Here is a 6,265-nt window from a genome sequence, read left to right as displayed (position 1 = left end):
TGGAACAGTGGTAAACAAGCCTGGAAGAGGACGCATGTTTATTTTGCCACCACGCACAGTGAGGAGCATGGTAAGAGAAATAAAAAAATCTCCAAAACTCACTGTTACAGAATTGCATCAAATGGTTGCATCTTGGGGTCACAAAGTCTCCAAAACAACCATCAGGCACTATCTACATGCCAACAAGTTGTTTGGGAGGCATGCAGGGAAAACAACCTTTCTCACTCAAAATCATAAGCAAAACGTCTGAAGCAGTACAGGGCCTTCAACTGGGACCGTGTGCTTTGGTCAGATGAGACAAAGTTAGAGCTTTTTGGCAACAAACACTCTAAGTGGGTCTGGCGTAACAAAAAGATGAGAATGCAGAACAGCACCTCATGCCCACTGAGAAGTATGGTGGAGGATCGGTGATGCTGTGGGCCTGTTTCTCTTCCAAAGGGCCTGGGAACCTTGTTAGGGTGCATGGCATCATGAATCCTTTGAAATACCAGGACATTTTAAATCAAAATCTGGTGGCCTCTGTCCGAAAGCTGAAGATGGATCGTCACTGGGTCTTTCAGCAAGATAATGACCCTAAACATATGGCCAAGTCTACACAGAAATGGTTCACCAGACACCGTATCAAGCTCCTACCATGGCCATCTCAGTTCCCAGACCTCAACCCCATTGAAAACCTGTGTGGTGAGTTGAAGAGGAGAGTGCAGAGGAGAGAACCCAGGTCGTTGGATGATTTGGAGATTTTGTGCAAAGAGGAATGGTCGAAGATCCCTCTTTCTGTTTTCTCTAATCTTGTGAAACATTATAAGACAAGATTAGGTGCTGTTTTATTAGCAAAAGGGGGTTGTACAAAGCATTTACATCAGGGGTGCCAATAATTGTGGCACACATGATTTGATGTAAAATAATTATTTCTTAATGTGGGATTTTTTTCCTTCTAAATAAATGCACTTGTATTAAAGGTTGGATTTTACGCTTTTTTTCATTGTGGTCCTATATTATTTGAAAACAAAATGAATTTATCAGAAGCTAAAGAACACATCTTAACCAGGGGTGCCAATAATTGTGGAGGGCGCTGTAAGATTTTAATCACTCGGGATGCCCAAAAGTAGCTAAATATGTAACACTGGACAACACGGGTGAACTAGTTTAGAGCTTCAGAATCCCCGCTCCAAGATGGCGCCGGTGTTGACGTATGCTTAGAAGCTCAAGGCGACATCTAGTCAATATATATATCTATGAAGTGCAATAAGCAGTCACACACCCAGGTTAAAGTTACTGGTACTTTAGTAACCAATTTGTATGATTGAAACAAGTGCAATTACATTTTCACATGTAAACATGAAATGAGCTCTTTGAAAATAAAACTAAATGAATTGAAATGTCCTTTATGTTGACTCGTTGTGTTTCCTTAAATGTAACTGAAAGTGAAAGTTCTTTTTCCAATCCTCGATGTGTGTGTCAAGTCAAGTCAGTCTAGTCAAATAGTCAAATGTATGGATATCCAAGAGTGATGACCAGTGGAGTGACTGGTACAATCCTACCAGAAAGCAAATAGGGCGTCTGCAGGCGGTTGCACCAGCTGAACGTAAGGTCGATCGTAAGTTCCAGTGTAAAGTTGATCTTAACCTTACGTTTGACGTAGCTAGTTTCAAACTAGCGCTGTTCTAAATTCCAGTTGTACCACCATAACTTAAGACGTAACTTAACTAGTAGTGCGTAAATGACCTACTGTCAAATAAGTGTCGCATTTAATGACGTTTAGAATACATCAAGCCAATCATTAGTAGCTAAAACTTCCAGCATCCAATCTGGAAGGATAAAAAAACATTTATATCGTTATTAATATTCAACGTTAGCTGTCCGATCACACAAGTTCGCTGTAGGTTTGTGTTTTAAGATACTCGATGGTGTATATTTCACAATAAAGTGGCAGGCTTTTAGGCGGCTAGTCCCGATTGTACTCACTGATAGCTGGCTAATCGACGGGGTGATTTACGCTGCCAATTGTCCTCCCCTGGGTACACATATCGCCGGCGCGACTGCAGTGAGGACGCGAGCCGGATATGTGGCGGCTTTGCTGAGACATGGGCGGAGCTGTCAACAACGAGTTGTGCACACACTACTGAAAGATTTAAAATCAGCAAACAGCTGACTGTATGCTGAGCACAGCTGTCAGATCATCGTCATACTGTTCACATATTAACACTGCTCCTTGTGGTCTATCCAGCACACTGTTCTTTCAAATGTCAATGGCAATTAAATCGCCAAACATCTCAGCATTTATTTATTAATTTGGTAACATATTGGGAAAAACATAGCCTAGGCTATCCTGCTTTATCTACAGCCAGGATAAATTAGCTAGACCTTGGCTAACTTGCTCAAATAACCATTGACAACGTATTTCGTTAAAGCATGTAGGCTAGGCCTATATCATACCCACCCTAAGGTTTAAGAAACATAACAACGTTGTCCAATTTTAGTCTAATGCATTTTTCTGAATTGGAGAGGTCTCCTTATGCTTATGCTCCCACTGCTCTTGCTGGCTTAACTGCCCAACTCACACCTCCCCCCTCACCCCCAGTGCAGCACGTCCCCTCCTCCCCTACCCCCCGGAGTGACCAAGACCTTGGTAACTCCTCACCCCCTCCCCTCCCCTCCCCCCTCATCATAACGGCAGATCAAGTTAGAGGACAGCTGAAGAAACTCCATCCCAGGAAAGCAGCCGGACCTGACGGACTGTGTCCAAGACTGCTCAAGGCCTGTGCTGCTGAACTGGGAGAGCCACTGGAGCATATCTTCAACCAAAGTCTACGTCTCGGGAAAGTCCCAACACTGTGGAAGACATCATGTCTTATCCCCGTCCCCAAGAAACCACATCCACGTGAGCTGAATGACTTCAGGCCAGTTGCTCTCACATCACACCTGATGAAGACCCTGGAGAGACTGGTTCTGGGGATACTTAGGCCACAGGTGCGCCATGCACTAGATCCGTTACAGTTTGCATACCAGGAGAAAGTGGGCGTCGACGATGCAATCTCCTACCTCCTACACAGGACACACTCTCACCTGGACAAGGGGAAAAGTGCTGTGAGAATCATGTTCTTTGACTTCTCTAGTGCTTTTAACACCATCCAACCCCCCAGATTGAGTGACAAGCTCCTGCAGATGGGTGTGGATGCTCATCTAGTATCCTGGATTGCAGACTACCTGACAGAGCGGCCACAGTTTGTCAGACTGAAGGACTGCCTCTCCAACACTGTAATCAGCAGCACAGGTGCTCCACAGGGAACGGTGCTCTCTCCAGTCCTGTTCACCCTGTACACGTCCGACTTCTGCTACAACACGGAGTCATGTCACATGCAGAAGTTTTCAGACGATACTGCAATTGTGGGATGTATCAGGGATGGGCAGGAGGAGGAATACAGGAGCCTGGTGGTGGACTTTGTGCAATGGTGCAGACTCAACCACCTACAACTCAACACGACCAAGACCAAGGAGATGGTGGTAGATTTCAGGAGGTCTAAGCCTGCTCTGCTGCCAGTCACCATTGAGGAGGTCAATGTGGAGGTGGTGAACACATACAAGTACCTGGGCGTACATCTGGACGATAAACTGGACTGGTCAGTCAACACTGAAGCAATATACAAGAAAGGGCAGAGCAGGCTGTACTTCCTGAGGAGGCTGCGCTCCTTCAATGTTTGCAGCAAGCTCCTCTGGATGTTTTACCAGTCTGTTGTTGCCAGCGTCCTCTTCTATGCTGTGGCATGCTGGGGAGGAAGCACTAGGAAGAGGGATGCTGGGCGACTAGACAGGCTGGTAAGGATGGCTGGCTCTGTTGTGGGAGCTGATCTGGAGTGCATCACTTCAGTATCAGACAAAAGGACCCTGAACAAGCTACACAGCATCCTGGACAATGACTGTCATCCACTCTACAGCATTATCATACAGCAGAAGAGCTTGATCAGCTGGAGACTACGCTCCATGACATGCACAACAGACAGACTGAGAAAGTCATTTGTACCCAGGGCCATACAACTGTACAATGCTTCACTGAAGGGAAAAGGAGAGTTGGACTTCTATGCACCTCCACCCTCTTATACACTTACATGGCATGACTTACATGTCTACCCTCATGTCTAACTCTTATATTATTACTATGTTAAGTTTATTTTAATTGTCCATATATTTATATTAGTACTGTTATTATTATTACTATGCTTACATTTTGTACTGTACATAATTATTACTGGTCACTAGAATTTTATCTTGCACTGTTGCACTGTTGGACTTATTTGCACTACCAACTTGACACACACCTCAGACTGGATCACAGTACCAATCCTCAGTACATTCATGCATACCTTATCTATAGTATTCTACTGCTCCTTTAGTCATTGTTGATTGTTGATTTGCTTTTTAATCTTCCTGTTTACATTGTTTACATTGTACTGTATGTTGTGTGTGGTGTCTTAAGCTGCTGGGACCTTGAATTTCCCCTTGGGGATCAATAAAGTATCTATCTATCTTATGAGGGTAGGCTCTGCATTTTAAATGGCTAATCGCTAATCGCGATTAGCATCGTTGGTTTAAACTTTGCAGAGCTGTTTTGTTCTTATCACAAAAATACTGATTGTAACTGCTGTTAGGAAGACAGTTTGGAACCTGGCAGACGTGAGGCAGTGAAAGGTATAATGCATAGTCCAAGCGGAATGAGTGGAGAGTTGATATTGTGACAAGGCAAGAATTACACTGTTAGGAAATGTTTATTACCAGGTGAATATGTGACCATTCAAAGCGAAATCAGTCGTTTTGCGCACAACGTTATTTTGAGAAAATCAACAATAACAAACTTCCGGGTTAAAATGTTGAATTTCACGTTTTCGCATAATTCGACTGTATACAGTCTACAGTTTCATATCGTGAACAGATTTCACGGAAAAACATACGTTTTGACTGTTAAACCCGGCGAAGATTCAACACATTTGCTGTCATTCCCGTTGTGCACGCGCCGCTTAAAAAGGTGATTTCTCCTCTTCTGGCATATCATGACAGAAGAACCATGTCAACTTTGGATGCGGTTATCTTAGCGATAGTTTGTGTAATACCCTCGATATACATATCGTTGGAAAGCTTAGTTTATGGCCGTTCACGTGAGCACAATAACTTAATTTAGTATATTTTACCGAAACGACTGGTTCCGCTTTACAGGGTCACATATGAGGAATGACATTACATGGAAGTGGCCTGTTTAAGATCCCCGTGGCTATATCCCACAACATGGGTGTGGCATCCCGTAACATAAACCCCTTATCCCACAACACATCAGCTGACTAGTACATCTATATAATGCGTAACCGTCAACTATCTTATGACAACAGGCTGCTTAACCAGAATCTTAGCCGTAGGCTACATTTCCCCCTTGCATGAACGTAACACAAGCATATCCGAGCCGCGCTACAATATTGTGTCACATCGAGCTAGCAAGTCTAGCTAGCCACAAACAACAGTGCATACCAGACTGTATAGAACAGGTGCATACTGCATAGGCTACTAATGACACTTTTTTACGGTCAGTGAATAGCACCGAGTGAAAATCAATGTTTGCTTTATATCTAGTGACAGTGGTGATGTCGTCAGTTTGGATAAGTAGAGTAAACTTAGTCAGAAGATCTAGAAATATCAAACGGAGGAGCAGAGAACTTGACAGAGAGCTGCACCGCTGTTTTGAGAATGACAGTATAGTAGTGTCACGAGACTTCGACGCCTATGTTGTTGTACGTCACTGTTCAACTTCACACCCAGTTCTTACATGTTTACGCCTACACCGAGGCGGCTTTGGAATATCGCGCCTCTTGTCCTCACTGACCTAGCCGGGGAATGGACGGTTAAACCTAGCCGCGGATGAGCCGGCGTTCAGTCAGTTAACGGCTTCTGTTGCTTATGTTACCATTAATGCTTGTGTGTTACATTTGTTACTTTTAGTGTGGCGGCGTAAATTATATGTTTGCTATGTTAGACTGTCGACATCGATAATGCTAATCTTAGCTATAGCCTAACCCTGCTACTGCTACAGTCCTGCTAGGATGACATTACTGTGTATCATAATCTTGCTTTTCAATATAACCTACGGTTCTTTCTGATTTAGTTTACGTGTCATGATTTAGGCTAGTTTTAGCAGTAGGGCAATTCCATATCAGTTGGAACAGGTCCGACACCATGGTCCTCAGTTTTTCCTGATTTTTGGTCCAAATGTTCCTCCATGTCT

The sequence above is a fragment of the Sardina pilchardus genome, chromosome 12 (assembly GCF_963854185.1).
Source record: "Sardina pilchardus chromosome 12, fSarPil1.1, whole genome shotgun sequence".
Lineage (NCBI taxonomy): Eukaryota > Metazoa > Chordata > Actinopteri > Clupeiformes > Clupeidae > Sardina > Sardina pilchardus.
The sequence above is the reverse complement of the archived record's forward strand: the minus strand, read 5'-3'. Positions refer to the sequence as shown.